Below are 19,845 nucleotides of genomic sequence, written 5' to 3'. Positions count from 1 at the left end.
AAGGCCGCTCTCCTCCAGTTTTCCCCTTACAGATTCCATCAAAACCTGTTGTCTCTATGAGAACGCTGCTTCCTGGCTAGGAAGGGCTGGCCTCCCTGCGTTGCTGAAGCCACCAAACTCTCCAGGTAACCAGAGAATGCTACAATTCTCTACCTCCAGCAGGGTCACTGCAGTGGTGCCATATTCCATGAACAAATGGGCTGGCCTCCCCTCTCCTTATTTCTGTGCCATAGAAAGTCATTTGGATTCCAATGAACACTGTGTGAACTCCCATTCTCAGACTCAGGGGGGAAAAATAGCTCTTCTAGCTCTTCTTCCTATAGCACATCTCTTCCATCTGTGGCTCAAAGGCAGACTTGTGGAGCTGGGTCAGGGACTTGTCACAGCTTCTCTAACATCTGACCTCTCCTACACCCCTTCACTTTTTCACAGAGACCCTGACACCCACACTTCCACCCAATGGCTCCTTCTCACCATGCAAACCACTCTGTCAACCAGTTGCATGAGTAGGACAAGGGGAGTAAAGTTCTTCTAGAATAATCCACACAATTTCAGCCAAAGCTTGACTCAGCAGGGGCCATCCCACAAAAATGCAATGCCTTAAAAAACATTTTGTAAACCTTACAGTACTAGAATATGATTATGTCCATATGGTTATTACCACTATTATTTCATCGATACTAATGTGTGAGTTACTGTGACAAATGCCTGAGAAGACAACTTAGAGGAGGAACGATTTCTTTTGTTTTTTGTTTGGTTTGGTTTGGTTTTGGTTTTGGTCTTGCTCACTGTTTCAGAGGTTTCAGTTCATGGTTGACTGTTTCTGTTGCTTTGGGCCTGACTAGAGGCAGAACAGCATGGAGGGTATGGTAGAAGGAAGCTGCTCAGCTCCTGACAGCCAGGAAGGGGTGGGGCTGGTACAGGAAATACCCTCCAGTGTGCTCTCCTCGGTGGCCTACTTCCTTCAACCATGCCCCACTGCTACACTTTCCACCACCTCCCAGTAGTTCATCCTGCTATCAATGGATTAATCTGTTAATGAAATCAGGGAACCCATAATCCAATCACTTCCCAAAAGTCTCACCTTCAAACATTGTTGCACTTGGGACCAAGCTTTCAACACATGACCCTTTGTAGGTCATTCAGATCTAAACACATCTGTTACTTTTAGGAAACTAGAATGCTGCCACCACGGAATAGAGATGGTGGGAATTCCAAGTCCTGTGCAGGAGCCATGAATCACACCCCACAGATCCCACAGATACCCCTTCCTCAGAATCCTTTCATGCTGTAGCTGGCCCTGCCACCTCCTTGGTCTCCTTAAATGACAACTTTATGCTTCTTAACACACAACTCGATTCCTGCTAGAGGCAATGTTTATCTAGTAGATCAGATGCAACCAGCCAGACACAGAGCCCAGCAGCAGCCAGAAGCCTTTTCAAACTGAATGAAAATACACTTAAAAAAAAAAGTGAAGGCGAGCAAGATAGAAGAACTGGCCTCCCATCCCTTCCTGAGCCCTGGGGGAACCCTCTGATGGCTTGCTCTCAGGGAGCACAGAGCACTGCTGACAGCCGTGCCTGCAGTGTACAAGGTGTGCAGGAGGAACTGCCTAATATTGATTTCTGAAACAGGCAGGAACTAATGACAGATTTGCTTGACTGTGGGTCTCCTGTGGCTACTGACAGAAAGATAGCATAGAGGCAAAGTATTTGCCAAAATACTGTCCTTTTCTTGTCCTCCCCAACCTCAGTCTGTGGCTTGAGCTTTCCTGGTGAACCCAGTGGCCTACGTTAAACACTTACACACTGAAGACAGGAGGTTGCAAGGATGGCCAGGGTCTGCTGGGAAGGGTTGGCTTCCGCCATTCCAAGTTCTCTTTTGATGCTTATGTCTTTATGGAAAGGATCTGTGTGGAAACATCCGTTTGGTCTTGTTTAATGGGAAGGGGAAAAGGAGGAACAGGTGGTATGGTTCCTCTTCAAGAAGCAAAAGCAACAAGCAATAAATACAGCCCTTCCAGCAATTCGTCTCTACCACAAAAAACAGAAACGCATAAAAGACCATCTCTGGTCCCTACAGGCAGCTGTGGCCCTGTTCCATGTCCCCAAACTGAGCTCTTCTCTCTTCTGCTTCTCAACACAGTTAAAGGAGATAAATGTGTCACGGGCTACACCCATGTTCAGTCATCCCAGCCATTGAGAAAGCTCATCAAGGAGACTGTGTTTCTAGAAGTTCATGTTCCAAGCAGAGGTTGCCCACTCATTGCTCCTTGCACAGCTGATCTTCATGGCGACCTGCTCTGAGAGTTTCCTGGTAGAGGTTGAGGGTAGCCAGAAACCATCAGAAGCCACTAACAGATCTTCCACCCCAGAGTCCAAGAGTGAGCAACCTGTTGGGGGACAAAGGAAGACTCATATGTAAGAAACAAAATTGCTCTACTTCTCCTTCCTTCCCACCTTCACCATGAACTCTGTTCTAAACCCACCCCTCTAGAAAGGCCGGAGAAAGGACCAAAAGGAACCTCTGCTTCCAACCTGGAAAATACCCAAACATGTCTTAAATGGCTAGGAATTGCTGATGAAGAAAACGGTGAGTGTCAACTGTGTCACTTCACTGATCATTGTGTTCCATGACCTAACTGCAAGAATATTTTTGGAATATTTGGAGAGAATGGGAGAGAGAATTATTAGCATCCTTCTTATAAAGTTTCACAGGGGATTGTCTGATGTTTTCCCACAATAATCATGGCAGTAGTTTCTGTAGGTTGTACCTAGGGAGGATGTTTCCCTAAAACAAGCACAGAATACATCTTTGGTAGATATTAATGTTATAAGATGAATTTTAAAACTTCAAACATCAGACAAATAAAGCAGAATTTTAACTGGTTTCACCATTCGATGAATGGCTTGGGTTCAAGTCAGAAAACAACCAAATAGAAACATCCCTGGCAATCAGGGAAATGCAAATCAAAACTACACTGAGGTTTCATCTCACTCCAGTTAGAATGGCAGTCATCTCGAATACAAATAATAACAAATGCCAGTAAGGATGTGGGGAGAGGGTACATGTACACATTGTTGTTAGGACTGCAAATCAGTACAACCACTTTGGAAAGCAGTGTGGAGATTCCTCAAAAGACCAGGAATGGAGCCACCATATGACCCAGTTATCCCACTCCTTGGTGTGTATCCAAAAGAACTAAAATCAGCATATTATAGTGAAACAGGCACATCAATGTTTACAGCATCACAGTATCTATAAAGCACCAATTTTTTAAAAAACAATAAATAAACAGAAGGAAAACCAGTAGAGGAAGGGGACCAGAGGAGGGAAAGAGAAAGCACAAGGGACTTAAATGGATCAAATTATTTTTTATGCATCTGTGATTATGTCAAAGTAAACCCCACTATTTTTGTATAACTATGATGCACTAATAAAAACATTTTTTAAATTTATTTTTGATTTTTTAAATTATTATATTTTACTTTTACAAACTGCATTTTGATTCATTGTACACAAATGGGATACATCTTTTTGCTTCTATGGTTGTGCACAATGTAGATCCATACCATTCGTGTAATCATACATGTACACAGGGTAATGATGTCTGCCTCATTCCACCATCTTTCATACCCCCTCTCTCATTTCCCTCTATGTAATAAAAAGAATGGAGGAACTTTAGATTAAAAGCATGTTTTTAAAAAAAAAATTCCAGATGGACCTGAAAAGAATGGTGAAAGAAATCTGACTGCTTATCATTCTTGATTCACCTTCTACTGTTTCTGTAGGGAAAAATATCTGAAGTTCTAATGATGTTGTGAATGAAAAAAAAAATCTGGAAACAAAATTAGCCTGAGTCTGAGCAGAGCGGAGCAGTTTGGAAGCTGGGTTGGCCGGGCATCTTCCCCAGACTGACCCACGGGCAGCAGAAGAGGAAGGCATTTGTGCATGCCTTTCTCATCAGCGAAGTACGCAAGCATAGGGACTGGAAGCCCCATAGACAAGCAGAAAACAGTCATTACACAGGAAGGGCAGGACCTGAGGACACACCCAGATGCCGAAGGTTTGAAGCAAAGGAAGGTCTAAAGTCGAGTGGGCAGCCCAGTGTTGGCACAGGTACCAGTTAGAAGCGACAGAGTAAACAGAGGTAGAGGCGATACTATTCTCTCTTTCTCTCACACACACACACTCACACACGCACGTCCTTTCGTAAGCACTTACTCACAAATGAACCCCTTAACAGTAATGTCTCTTTCTCCCTCTGTATCCCCAGTGCCTACGATAGTGCCAGACAATAGCAGGTACTCAATAAGTGAAATTATCTGTGTCTGGGAAGTTACAGATGCAGGCTTCAAGTCAGGCACGATGACTGGCCAGTCTGAGCAGGCTTTGGGGGACAAACTAGGGATCAGAGGGACAGAAGTGCAGGTACCTGCAGGATTAGAAACCCACTCCACTGGTCCAGGCAACTGAGGTGCAGCTCTGGGAACAGGACTTTCAGTACTGAAGCCATCTTTATGCCCTGGCATGATAGCACAGTGTCTAGAGGCGCAGGTTTGTCACTAGGCTGGTGTCCCTGCCAGCTGCTGACTATGAAATGGCAGCCACTCACTGATTCTCCCCATGCTCAATTTCCTCGTGTGTAAAATTAGAATATTAGTACTTAGCACAAAGGGCTGTCATGAGACTTGAATGACTTATTATATGTTAAATGTTTAGAGTAGTGCCTGAAATATAGTAAGTGCCCAATAAAAATTAGCTTATGAAATGATTATTCTCCCCCCAAATTTTTCTATAGACTGAGTCCCAGGAGTTGGACTACCCCAGACTGTTGGAAATGTAAGCCAACCCACCTTCTGACCTCCCTATGTCTGTCCTGCTTTGTTGTTCTCACAGTTCAAGGTATCTCTCCTTTGTCTGGGAACAGGGACCACTGCAGTAGCCTCCTCCCTGGTCTGGCTCCTTGTCTTTAGTTCCACCCATTTCTAGCCAGAACTGATCATTCTAAAATGTAAATCTAATCAGACAGTTCCTCTTTATAGTCTAATATCCTTCATCATTTCCCTTTGCCCTCAAGATCCTTTTTATTATCTTTCCTAAAAAGGACAGGAGAGCTCTTTGGAGATAAAGGTGATGCTAGGACTGGGGAAACATAAAAGACAAACTGGAGGACCTTATAGTGCCAGAAAGAAAGGAAAGATAATTTGTTTTTCTTTTTAAAAACTTATGAAATGGGGAATGTCAATGGACATCAGGAACCAAATTGAAAGGGCTCCCAAAGGCCAAAGCTGTAACAATTTGAACAGAAAAATAAATAAAATAGTATTGGATTATAACTCAAAGTATAAAAGAAATAACCACAAGTTTATATTGATAAGTAAATAACTGAATAAATAAATAAATAAAGCAGCAAATCCCCTCTGTAGGAGAAATCCCAATAAATTATGTAGACATTCCAACCCTTTCCTTAAGTGTGGGTTGTGCATAATGACTTCTCCCAGAACACACAGAATGGTAACGGGGAAAGAAGGGTAGCTTTATAGTGAAGAATCTGACACATGCAGACCTCTGCCAGGTGATCAAGCTCAGTGTTAACAGTGTGCCTAGTAAGTGATAGGCAGTAAGCACATATGTTAATGGTATGTACCTTTGATACAAAGTGACAAGAACAGCTCTGTACCTCTGGAGTCCTCCTCATAACATCAAATGTAATGAGAAAAACGTCAGACAGAACCCAATGGAGAAACATCATACAAAATACCTAACCAGGTCAGAATCGTCAAGGTCATCAGAAGTAAGGAAAGTCTAAGACACCAAGAGGAGTCCAAGAAGAAATGACAACTAAATGTAACATGGATTCTGGAATAGGAAAAAGAACATTAGATAAAAATTAAGGAAATCTGAATAAAGTATTAACTTTAGTTAATATATTAGTGCTGCCTATCAATTGTGACAAATGGACCACTCATGTGATTTTTGATAATAGGGAAAACTGGGTGTGGGAGTATATATGGGAAATCTGTAATTGTTTTCATATTTCTATAAATCTAAAACTGTTCTGAAGATTAAAAGTTTTCGTTAAATGGGAAAAAGAGAAAGCGTCAAACTTTACACCTGTTTCAAAGTCTGGTAGGTGGAGCCACCATTAGACCTAGGGCATTCCCAAATTAGCAGCAACATCTCCTCTGCCTATAAGCATGCTCCAACTCTGAGTTTGGGGAGGACGATAACTCCACTAGCCCCATTTCTTCCACTTAGCACACAGGAAGCACCCAGAGTCATCACTGCATCAGAGGCAGCAGCAGGGTATAGCACTGATAAACAATGTGGCCTGGGAATGAGGCAGATGGATTCTGCCTGACCCTGTTTTCTCATCTATAATGATAAAATAATAACCCCACATAGAGTTGTTGAGATAATGTATACAAATGCTCAGCACTGTGTCTGGTAGGTACAGACCTGGCTAGTGGAACTAGTGTGTGTCTCTGCATGCACAAAAATGATGTGTACCCTCTAGAAGCTTCTGTGTAAACCCAGTACACAGATAAAGCATTAGTTAGCAGATATATCACACAGTGGATTGTCTAAACACTATGCTAGAGTTGGTTGAGGAACACAAGCTGCAACTTTTATGGAAGAGTTTTCAGAGGCTGTAGGTTTGGAAGAGAAGCCACATTGAAAACAACCAATTATCCTGAGGCAACCTGCTTGGCTAATCTCTGACTAGATTTGATTTCTATAGGACCAGGAGGCTCTGTTTAAATATGTTCCAGCCAGTTTTCTGCTCACACCATGATTACAATCAGATCCAAACCAGTTTGAGCAGAATTTGCCAGTAAAATATCATGAGACAGCTGAGTCAATTCCTTATTACTTCAGTAAATCAAATATTCAACTCTACACTTTTACCCACAACTGATCATGTTTTTAAATTGTTAACATTAACAGGGATCAAATGTATCTGTCTGAGGTGTTCTCACCATCTCAAAGGCCACCCTACTGATGGAACACATTTCCGTTTTCCCCACTGGTATTTACCCTAAGGTTCTCCTTTGTGACCATTTGGCTGTTTGGCCAGGTAGAGATGTCCATGGCAGTCATTGCTGGCATCACTGTCCTTCCTTTCCTCCAAGGATTGGCAGATCTACTTCCTGTCTGGGCAGTTTCCTGGCAGAGCAGAGCAGCTCTGGAATGCCAGCTTTGGGGTCAAGTTTCCAACCACTACAGTTCCCTGCTTGAGTTCCTGCTTCCTCAAGCCAGCCTCTCCATCAGGAACAGAAAGGAAAAGTACCCATGGATCATCAGGTAAAGGCCAAGCCATTTCCAGAATGCTGTGCCATCTGCTTTCTTCTAGAATTTTGGTACCTTCTAGTTTCTTTATAATTAAAAGGTACTGGGATTTGCAGCAGGTGCACTCGTTGCCATGCAATACTGATCAACCCCTATGCATTTATTTTGAGTCTACCATCTAGCATTGATGGAGCATTATATCATCCTCAGAAGCAGATCAGTTAGAATATGTTTTGTTTTCTCTTTTAGCAATCATCCTTCCTATTTTAGGTGCCTTACAATATGCACAATAGTTTCAACATTGTATATTTAAATTCTTTCTTTCTCTTTCATTTTATTTGTAGCAGGAAACTAATGACTTAAATGGGCTGTCTGATAAATTGAATTAAAGCACAGTAGCAATTTGGGTCCTCCAAATGAAAATTTCCAATATGAATTTCCCATCCATTATATATGGTTTCTATTTTCAGTTTAGGAGGAAAGCATTGAGTATTTATTGAGCACCTACTATGTTCTAGTTACTTTTTAGAGTGTTTTTCAGGTCTTGTCTCATTTGGACTAGGGATTAACTACAGCCATCACAAATTTGCAGTTTCTTTGGCTTTTAGGCAACTTAACTTTATATTTCCCTGAATGTACTTACAATGTTTAAGATCAAATTACCAGATTGGCGCATTAATACAGGATCTCCATGAGGATAGTATTCTCTTATTGAATCTAGCATTTTTATACATTTAATTTAAATGTAGAATCTCAATTTGAAATTATCTCTATTTATATACATATACAGGAATCATAAAAGGAAATATTGCCAGGTGTGGTGTTACATGCCTGTAATCTCAACAACTATGGAAGTTGAGGCAGGAGGATCTCAAGCTCAAAGCCAGTCTCATCAACTTAGCAAAGCCCTAAGCAAATTAGCAAGACCCTGTCTTAAAATAAACCATAAAAAGGGTTGGGGGACTGGGGTTGTGGCTCAGTTATAGAGCACTTGCCTAGCATGTGTGAAGCACTGGGTTCAATTCTCAGTACCACATATAAATAAATAAAATCCATTGACTACTAAAAAAACTAGTTTAAAAAAGTGTTGGGGATGTGGCTCAGTGGTTAAGTACTCCTAGGTTCAATCCCTGGTACAAAAAATAATAATTAAATAAATAAATCTTAAGAAAAAAAAAACCCTACATTAATTCTAAACATTATCCCAAATGTATACAAGTATTCTGGAATGATTTCTGCCATTTAGATCTGTCTTAATCCAGTATTCAGAGGTCTTGATAACAAAGCATGAACTGAATCAAACTTTTAGTTATTTCAGGGATCAGGTGACAGGTTAACTCACTATAAAGACTCCTGACTCTGGAAAACTCTGACTATAAAAAAATGAATGTGAAATACCTGTAAAAGCTCTGCGTGCGTGAGAGGGCAAAACCAACTCAGGCTCCCCCTGCAAGCCAGTCATGATTGCCAATTATGCACGACAAGCTCAGGTCACATGACACTGTGTCTATGGAAGAAAGTGAAGCATTCAGTCATTCAACCAAAATGGACTTATTGAACATCTACTGCGGGCATGCCTGTGTGATCTGGGGAACACAAAGAATGACAGAGAAAGGGTTCTTCCCTTTTTGGAGCAATAAGGCTAGCATAGTTTACATAAATATAAAAGAATGGAAAGTAGGGTCCAGTTCAATTTAATAAAGATATATATATATATATGTATTTATTATATTATAATACATATTATAATATATTACATATTATCTTTATTATATGTGTGTGTGTGTGATATATGGAGAGAGAGATTGTGATTGAAAACCATTAGGAACTTAATGCATTGAATACCTTTTGAGCACATGTGCAGAGCAGATAGGCCTATCCTCTCATCTTGAAACTCTGGGCCTGCAAAATGCCCTCATAGCTGGCAGGTAAACAATAAATTATAAATGAACAAATTTTACAATATGGAAAAAGCTTACAAGGCAACAAATTGGTAGGATAAATATATATAACTACGATATTAGGTAGGAAATGATCACAGTGCCAGGGCTATGAAAGTTTAGAAGTAGGGAAGATAACTATCAGGTGAAAATTTGGAATACCAGTTCAAAGACAGATGGAATCACTGGAGTGAACCACAGGGAACTGTAGAAGGTGAGGATGTAAAGTAAAGCTTAGCTTATGGTGGAAGCTTTCTTAGGCAATGGAGTCACAGAGGAAGCTTAAAACCTAATTTAGCATTCTGATACTGAAAACAAACTGGAAAGTGAGGTCAAACAGATTGGAATGAGCAGAAAATGGAAGTAGGAAGCTTAGTTAAGGAGGGTCTATCCTAATTGTGTTAGACAATAGGAAATAAGCTTGATCCAGGATGAATGGTGGAGCAGGTAACCAAAGAAAACTCTAGGTCTTGCCCACTGGATGTACATGTAAAGGAGAGGAAGGAAAGATTCAAATTGGAGGCTGATGACAAGATGATTTTTTTTAAGTAGTAATGTGGAATTGGAGAGAGGTGGATGAAGAGGGATCGTTACATTTTCTCTCAAAGAATAGAAATTCATCGTAGTCTGGACTGGGGCTGTAACTCAGTGGTAGAACTCCTCCCTAGTGTGCAGGAGGCCCTGAGTTTCCATCCCTAGCATCACAGGGGCAGAAAAGGTTATGGTAATTTAGTGAAGGGAATTTTCATTGTGAGCAGGGATGATGGAGACTCCTGACATGAGCTGAGCTGGACATAAAGACAGGACACGAATCATTGTTCAGAACACTGAGGAACAACTGGCAAGTTAATCAAGTTCTGTTATCTAATATTAGCATTCATTAAAGCAGTTATTTAGATGTTGGGTCTATACAATGACAAACATGAGAATATTTTGTAATAACTTGATGAATTACGAGCTTTTTCTTTTTAATGTAGGAGTTTAAGATTCCATAGTAACAACTTCAGTATTTGCCTTGTTTTTCATATTAAGGTTTTCAATCTCCATCTGAGAGGAAGACAGACTATTAAAGCCATTGATTTATCTGGGATCCCATATTGAGATGATAAATTACCCAAAGATAATACTTTTAAAAATTTTTAATGAAATTGTTTAAAGGTAATATCATGAAAATTAAGATCTTGGGCAAAATGGAGGCTAAAAATCAATGGCTTTAATAGTATACTTAGAATTCTAAATTATTTCCAGTGAGAAGGGGAATCTTTATAAAACAATAAAATGCATGAAATAATAATAAGAAGAAGAAGAAGAAGAAAGCAGTGAATCATTTATGTTTCATTCTGACTTTGATAAATGGTAAATTCTGGAAAAAATTAAAACTAATTTTATATCAACAAGATCACCTTTGGCAAATATCATTATGATATGTCACCAATGAGAGTACAATTGTATTCTGCTTAATGTTATAGATCAAATTTTAGTGCTTTAGTCAAAGATCACTTTGAGGATCTGATGAAAGCTAAGTATACAGTTCCCAGGAAAATGTACAACTTAAAGAAAAGGATGTTGAATAAATGACCTCCTAGTTAACATCCCCTGCTGTAAGAACCCATTCCACTACTGAAACCCAAGCTAAACTTTTATTTGCAATAACTAGGTGAGTGCAGATGTGGCCCAATATGTCAATCAATATTGGTCCTTGGTTAAGTATGACATTATGATAATAATAATTCTCCTAGTCCTACAGGTTCTTTAAAGAAATTTGTGTTCTTTAAAAAGCTATTCGTGGGCTTCAGAAATGAGATAAATCTCTATTTAAGGATCCTGGTGCAATAGCACCTCAGTCAAACCACCAACGGTTCCATGTGTTAAGCAGGCATCAGGCCTGTCCCCATGCAGAAGCTGCCCAGGGTGCTATATGTCCCAGGATGGTAACAAAGCTTAAAGGGACAATGCAGTGTATCTTACATCTTTTTGGAGAAACCCAAGCACATGTGTCAGGCACCATGAGAACTTCCAGCTCAAGGTAGTTCAGTTTCATGGAGGATCCCACTTTGCAGGCATGTCCTGTCTTTGCAACACTGGGCGTTGACTTTTGCTGTAATTAAAAGAAAGTAATGCATGAAAGGCGACAAGGAGAAAGAAATGACAGTGGTGGCTTCCGACCAGATTTCCAGGTTTGAGAGGTTGTACAATGTCCAAAAAGCACACATAGTCCATTAGCAAGTATTGTGGTTAAGAATAAAATTAATGCATTATTTTCCCTTCAATTTGTGTATTTTACTTTTTAAAAACTACTGATTTATTAGGACATAAATATTTATTGTTTGGGGGACTATTTAATAAGCGGGACTATCAGATATTTCTTCTGACCAATGGGCACAGTAAAAAAAAAAAAAAATTGCTAACATGTTAAGGGAACCATGAACCCAAAATGTTTGGGAACAACTATTTTAGTGGGTGGCTAACTTGAATATGACCCCGGCCCTGCTTTCCAGTTGCCCAGAGACCTATGTATGTTAATCATCATTAAAAGTAAACTAAGGTGTTTGACAGAGCAGGGATATAGACAAGATTCAAAGACTTGGGGAATAGCAAGTGTTATTCCATTAGAAGCAGAAGAGAGAAAGTTGAGGTTGTATTGGGTTCAGCCTTTAAAAATATAAGACTTCAAAAAGTGGAAAAGAGAAGGAAGAGCATTCCTCTATCAGAGAACAGCATGAACAATGTCTCAGAGGTATAAAAGTGAACATTTTGTTTGGGTTATGGAAAAATGTGTATGGCTAGAAAGAGGAAAGGTAAGAAGTGACGAGAGTTGGCAACTTTTTGCCATAGACAATGAGAAGACATTGAAAGCTTCTGGTAAGGAAGTAACACCATTGGAATAGTGCCCTGGAGAGCTAGTTGTTACAGTGATATGAGATGGGTTAGAGTTTCAGGCAGAGGGAGAGGCGCTGAATGTGACTGTAGTTCCCAGCCTACAGAAGGCCTCTTTTCTGCATAAAATATGCTTTATTAATCTACATATTGATAGTATCCAGCAGAAGCCTGGCAACTTGAATACTGAATGCATTTTGAATTTGAGGTACCTGGGGGGACAGAGAAATACACGGCTCCTGGTAACCATGGAGAAATATCCTAGAGTGCTCAGGAGACAGGTCAAACTTGCAGAGTCAATTTGGGAGTCATCCACCTAGAAATGAAGGACTGACAAAGTAAAATTTCACAGAGAGCAGATATAGACTAAAAGAGAGGAAGACTGGTGACAGATCCCTGGGGACACCCACCACTGGGAGAAGACCATGAGCAGCAGACCCAAGAGGCAGGAAAAGATGGAGGGGTAGCCAGGGGCGGCAACCAGAGGGGTTCTGTTCTGGAAACGAAGCAGGGCAGACTGGCAGGTGGAGAAATCCTCCAGGGAAGCTGCTGGATGTAGCCACTAGCAGGTCCACGGTGACCTTGGAGAGAACACCACCAGCAGGTTTTAGAGGCAGACGCAGTTGCTGTGGAGGCACCCAGAGGGGCTGTCCTGGAGAGGTTTGGCAAATCTGGAGTGAGAGTTTCAGTGGAAAGGGCACTGAAAGGAAGAAGGTTTCAAGGTAGGAGTAACCTGAAGGGAGGATGCTACACAGAGGAGCAGAACTCAGGCCAGAGCGCAGGGAGAGGACGTGATTCTTCCAGTTTCCAGAAGACAGAGTCACGGGATTAAAAACAGTTGGTCCCAGTGACTCGGGAGGCTGAGGCAGGAGGATCACAAGTTCAAAGAGCTTCAGCAACTTAGTGAGGCCCTAAGCAACTTAGCAAGACTCTGTCTCTACATACATTTTTTTTAAAAAAGGGCTAGGGATGTGGCTCAGTGGTTAAGATCCCCTGAGTTCAATCCCTGGTACAAAAACAAACAAACAATAAAAAAATAACACAGATGGTTCCCTTTCTCTTTCTCTTCCCTGGCCCTTCTCTTTCTTTCCCCTTTGCTCAGAGCCTTATTAGGGGGAGGAAGGGGACCACACTGGGTTGGGGGGCTGGCAGGGCAAGGTGTGAGAACCTGAGCAGGCATGAGAAAGGCAAGGGGAGGGTCCTGGGGCAGGGAGATGGCTCAGTGGGACCAGAAGGGCCCCTGCCTGGGGGTGCAGGGTTCAGGTGCATTGAGGAAGGGGTCCATGCAGGAGCCACAGCAGAATGAGGAGGACCTTTGTGTTTGGGGTCTGCCCATTGTGGGATGTGGAACTGGGGTGGGTGAAAGGAAGGCTTCCTGGTGGTGGCGTCACAGCAGGGTGCCAGAACTGAGAGGGGTAGGGAGGGTTATGTAAGGAGGCGGGGCGGCCATGATCTGGGGATTTCTTACACTCAGGAAGACTGATCTAACACTTTACAGTATGTAAGTACTCTAAGAATAAAGGGAGCAGCGTTGCTCACTGTTGGAGAAGGACTTTACAAATTAGGACAAAAGCAAAATAAACTTTCTGATTTGGAACTGGAATTAAATGTGAAGATAGGGATTTCAATCTACATAAGTAGACATATAAACCAACAGGGGTGCGAGTGGGTGTGCGTGTGTCATATAACTTAACACGCGTTTCCGAGCTCTGTCTGAGTCCTGGAAACAGCAACTCTTCAATAGCAGCGAATACATCTAGCACGAAGTTGACTTTCAAATCACATTCCTTCAAAAAGAAACCAAGAGAACTGAGATTCCAAGGCTACAGGCACAGAAGTATGGAATCCCATCTGCTGAGCCAGAGCAAGGAAGTCAAAAGGACATGGAAGCCGCCGTAAGAGGCAAAAACTGGTGATGTGGTGATCGATAATGATAATAAATGAGTCTACCCCTTGAATAAAACAGGAAATAATGAGTTTGTACAGTACATAAATAAATTAATTGATAGAAATCAATGAGGAACAGGGTATTTGCATAATTTCTTAGAACTGCCCACAAAATGTTTACTAACTACAAAGGAACAACAAGTAACTTTGCAAAGAAAAGCCAGGGTGATACCACTTTAATCAAGTAATCCAGGTGAGCATCATTTGTAACAGGTCAAGTTGAGATTCTCTGCCACTCCAGAGGCTGCAAGAACCTAGCCTCGCTTCTGCCACGTTCCTGCTAAGGACACTGAAGAGCAATCTAATCGTGAGCAGACATCAAAGCAAATGGAGGGACATTCTGCAAAATGACCTGCCTGTAATCTTCAAACATGTCAAAGCCTTCAAACAGGCACAAAAGCTAAGGAAAGACGAAGGAACTATTCCAGGCTGAAGGAGACTAAAGAAAGTCGACAACTAAATATAGGGAATTTATCTAAACTGGATCTGTTTGTGATGAAGGACGTTATTGGGACAATTGGCCAAACGTGAATGAAATCTGAGGAGTAGATGGTACCATGAATAGATGTAAATGACCTGTTTTTTGATGGCTGCATCTTATTTATTTGGAGAATGTTCTTATTTGCAGAAATACACATTAAATGTGGGCCAGAGGAATGATATAATGAGAGTATGTTTGGCAACTTGCAAAAGGTTCAGGAAAAAACCTTGGCTGTGTACTTGCAAATTTTTTATATGTTTGAGATCATTTCAAATTTTTAAAAAACATTTTTTATTTTTAAAAAGCCTACTTGGTGCTATTACCAGTCTGCCATTGCCATTATGAGCTTCCTCCTGGGAAGCAGCTTCTCTCTCAGCCTGGATCCTTGAATGAACACATATGTAGCCAGTGTGAGTCCAGGTAGCCCCAGGACCGAAGCCTGGCCATGCCTGCCACTTGAGCTGTGCAAACAAGCCCACCCCACAGCAACAAGGCCCAGGTCACCCACAAAAGCAACCTGAACCCTGAGTGGAGTACAACACTGAAAACAGTTGGAGTGTCTTTGGGTGGAACAGCACACGGCAGAACTGTGTCACCAAGGGAATGGCAGCCCCTTCCTACTCAGCAAGCCATTGGCTCCAATTCTGTCATCAGGAAGCCAGCAGGGTCAGGAAACTGGGAGGTCCAGGTCACTGCTGCCGCTGTCCCTGGAACCATGCTGCACCTGCTAAGATTACGCCAGCATAATGGGGACCTCACGTTCCACACCTCAGTCCCTATGAGCCAGTGTCGACACCAGGGTCCCTATCACTGCCACCAGACCTCTCCATGACTCTGCTGGACAGTAGAAACAGTGGGAAAGTAACCACCCCATCCTACCTTCCAAACCTCATGTGCGTGTACCTCGCTAGACCTAAATTGCATCCTCATCACTATCTCCAAGGAGTCCGGAAGTGCAGTTTTCAAAGTCCTGCATTAAGGAAGGCATGCTGGAATAGGATGGAATAGATGCTGAATGCCAAACCACCATACTCATTAGAGGGACGGAGGGAGGAAGGAATTATAGTTTATTTAGACAATGGAATACTTACACAGTAATGAAATTAAATCACCTACATATGTGTAAATCTCCATGTAATGAGGTTGTACCAAAAGGGAAGTCATAAAACAAGAGTTTAATACATTCACATAAGCTTAAAAAACATATTTTTTAAAGAAAACACAAATATGGAGCAGGATTCTAAAAGCATGTATGGGCATGATAGATCATATGAACATCTGGGCAAGAGGGACACAGGACTGTGAGTTTGAGGACAGTAGCCTGGGCATCCTGGGTACCTGTTGCTGCATCACAGACCACTCCACACTTAGTGGCTTCGAAGTCACAGTTATTTATTTGCTCATGATTCTGTGGCTTGGCGGTGGGGCAGTGCTCAGGTGGGATGAATGGGCCATGCTCATGCTTCTCTTTGGGCAGGTTGGTTTGTCACCTGGGCTTGCTGGCCCCAGATGTCCTCACTCATGGGTCTGGAGCCTCGGCTTTGATGTCTGGACCTCTCTCTCTCTTTCTTTAAGGTCTCTCTCCATGAACACTCCCGTCCTCAAGGAGGCCATTGTTGACAAAGCGACCATATTCCAAAAGATAAGAGAGGAAGCTGTGAGGCTTCTCTCAGAAGTCCAAGGCCTGGAAATCATACAATGTCCTTCTACTACATCCTGTTTTGAAAACAAGTAATGGGTCAGCCCAAGGTCAAAGGGTAGAGATAAATAGACTCTTTTTTTTTTTATTGTAAACAAATGGGATACATGTTGTTTCTCTGTTTGTACATGGCGTAAAGGCATACCATTTGTGTAATCATAAATTTACATAGGGTAATGTTGTTTGATTCATTCTGTTATTTTTTTCCCTTCCCCCCCACCTCTCCCACCCCTCTTTTCCCTCTATACAGTCCTTCCTTCCTCCATTCTTGCCCCCCTCCCTAACCCTAACTCTAACCCTAACACTAACCCCTCCCACCCCCCATTATGTGTCATCATCCACTTATTAGCGATATCATTTGTCCTTTGGTTTTTTGAGATTGACTTATCTCACTTAGCATGATATTCTCCAGTGTCATCCATTTGCCTGCAAATGCCATAATTTTATCATTCTTTATGGCTGAGTAATATTCCATTATATATATATATATATACCACAGTTTCTTTATCCATTCATCAATTGAAAGACATCTAGGTTGGTTCCACAATCTGGCTATTGTGAACTGAGCAGCTATGAACATTGATGTGGCTGTATCTCTGTAATATGCTGATTTTAAGTCCTTTTGGTATAGGCCAAGGAGTGGGATAGCTGGGTCAAATGGTGGTTCCATTCCAAGTTTTCTAAGGAGTCTCCACACTGCTTTCCAGAGTGGCTGCACTAATTTGCAGCCCCACCAGCAATGTATAAGTGTACCTTTCTCCCCACATCCTCACCAACACCTGTTGTTGCTTGTATTCTTGATAATCGCCATTCTAATTGGGGTGAGATGGAATCTTAGGGTGGTTTTGATTTGCATTTCTCTTATTACTAGAGATGTTGAACATTTTTTCATATGTTTGTTGATTGCTTGTAGATCTTCTTCTGTGAAGTGTCTATTCATTTCCTTAGCCCATTTGTCGATTGGATTATTTGCATTCTTGGTGTAGAGTTTTTTGAGTTCTTTATAGATTCTGGAGATTAGTGCTCTATCTGAAGTATGATTGGCAAAGATTTTCTCCCACTCTGTAGGCTCTTTCTTCGCATTACTGATAGTTTCCTTTGCTGAGAGAAAACTTTTTAGTTTGAATCTATCCCAGTTATTAATTCTTGCTTTTATTTCTTGTGCTATGGGAGTCCTGTTGAGGAAGTCTGGTCCTAAGCCGACATGTTGAAGCTCTGGACCTACTTTTTCTTCTATAAGATGCAAAGTCTCTGGTCTGATTCCGAGATCCTTAATCCATTTTGAGTTTAGTTTCGTGCATGGTGAGAGATATGGGTTTAGTTTCATTCTGTTGCATATGGATTTCCAATTCTCCCAGCACCATTTGTTGAAGAGGCTATCTTTTCTCCATTGCATATTTTTGGCCCCTTTGTCTAGTATGAGAAAATTGTATTTATTTGGGTTTGTGTCCGTGTCCTCTATTCTGTACCATTGATCCACCTTTCTATTTTGGTACCAATACCATGCCGTTTTTGTTACTATTGCTTTGTAGTAGAGTTGAAGATCTGGTATTGCGATACCCCTTGCTTCACTCTTTCTGCCAAGGATTGCTTTAGCTATTCTGGGGTTTTTATTCTTCCAGATGAATTTCATAATTGCTTGCTCTATTTCTGTAAGGTACATCATTGGGATTTTAATTGGAATTGCATTGAATCTGTATAGAACTTTTGGTAGTATGGCCATTTTGACAATATTAATTCTTCCTATCCAAGAACATGGGAGATCTTTCCATCTTCTAAGGTTTTCTTTAATTTCTTTCTTTAGTGTTCTGTAGTTCTCATTGTAGAGGTCTTTCACCTCTTTTGTGAGATTGATTCCCAAGTATTTTATTTTTTTTGAAGCTATTGTGAATGGGGTAGTTTTCCTAATTTCTCTTTCTGAAGATTCATTGCTTATGTATAAAAATGCCTTAGATTTATGTGCATTGATCTTATATCCTGCTACTTTACTGAATTCACTTATGAGATCTAAAAGTTTTCTGGTGGAATTTCCTGGTTCCTCTAAGTATACAATCATATCATCAGCAAATAGGGATAGTTTGAGTTCTTCTTTTCCAATTCGTATCCCTTTAATTTCTTTGGTCTGTCTAATTGCTCTGGCTAGAGTTTCAAGGACAATATTGAATAGAAGTGGTGAAAGAGGGTATCCCTGCCTTGTTCCAGTTTTTAGGGGTAATGCTTTCAGTTTTTCACCATTTAGAATGATATTAGCCATGGGCTTAGCATAGATGGCCTTTAAAATGTTAAGGAATGTTCCCACTATCCCTATTTTTTCTAGTGTTTTGAGCATGAAGGAATGCTGTATTTTATCAAATGCTTTTTCTGCATCTATCAAAATAATCATGTGATTCTTGACTTTAAATCTATTGATATGGTGAATGACATTTATTGATTTCCTGATGTTGAACCAACCTTGCATCCCTGGGATGAAACCCACTTGGTCATGGTGCACTATCTTTTTAATATATTTTTGTATGCGATTTGCTAAAATTTTGTTGAGAATTTTTGCGTCGATGTTCATTAAGGATATTGGTCTGAAATTTTCTTTCCTCAATGTGTCTCTGTCTGGTTTAGGTATCAGGGTAATATTGGCTTCATAGAATGAGTTTGGGAGGGTTCCCTCCTCTTCTATTTTATGGAATACTTTGAGAAGTATTGGAATGAGCTCTTCTTTAAAGGTTTTGTAGAACTCGGCTGAGAACCCATCTGGTCCTGGACTTTTCTTTGTTGGTAGGCTTTTGATGACTTCTTCTATTTCATTACTTGAAATTGGTCTATTTAAATTGCGTATGTCCTCCCTGTTCAGTTTAGGCAATTCATATGTCTCTAGAAACCTGTTGATGTCTTCGAAATTTTCTATTTTGTTGGAGTATAGATTTTCAAAATAGCTTCTAATTATGTTTTGTATTTCAGTCGTGTCTTTGTGATATTTCCTTGTTCATTCCGAATTTTAGTGATTTGGGTTTTCTCTCGTCTTCTCTTTGTTAGTGTGGCTAAAGGTTTATCAATTTTGTTTATTTTTTCGAGGAACCAACTATTTATTTTGTCAATTTTTTGTATTGTTTCTTTTGTTTCAATTTCGTTGATTTCAGCTCTAAGTTTAACTATTTCCTGTCTTCTACTACTTTTGGTGTTGGTCTGTTCTTCTTTTTCTAGGGTTTTGAGCTGTAGTGTTAGGTCATTTATTTGTTGAGTTTTACTTCTTTTATTGAATGCGCTCCATGACATAAATTTTCCTCTAAGTACCTCTTTCATAGTGTCCCAGAGATTTTGATATGATGTTTCTTTGTTCTCGTTTACCTCTAAGAATTTTTTAATTTCCTTCCTAATATCTTCTGTTATCCATTCATCATATAGTAGCATATTGTTTAATCTCCAGGTGTTGGAGTTGTTTCTGTTTTTTACTCTTTCATTTATTTCTAACTTCAATCCATTATGATCTGATAGAATACAAGGTAGTGTCTCTATCTTCTTGTATTTGCTAACATTAGCTTTGTGGCATAATATATGGTCTATTTTAGAGAAGGATCCATGTGCTGCTGAGAAGAAAGTGTATTCGCTCTTGGTTG

The sequence above is a fragment of the Sciurus carolinensis genome, chromosome 6, assembly GCF_902686445.1.
Source record: "Sciurus carolinensis chromosome 6, mSciCar1.2, whole genome shotgun sequence".
In the NCBI taxonomy this organism is placed as follows: Eukaryota; Metazoa; Chordata; class Mammalia; order Rodentia; family Sciuridae; genus Sciurus; species Sciurus carolinensis.
Note: the sequence above shows the minus strand (reverse complement) of the source record.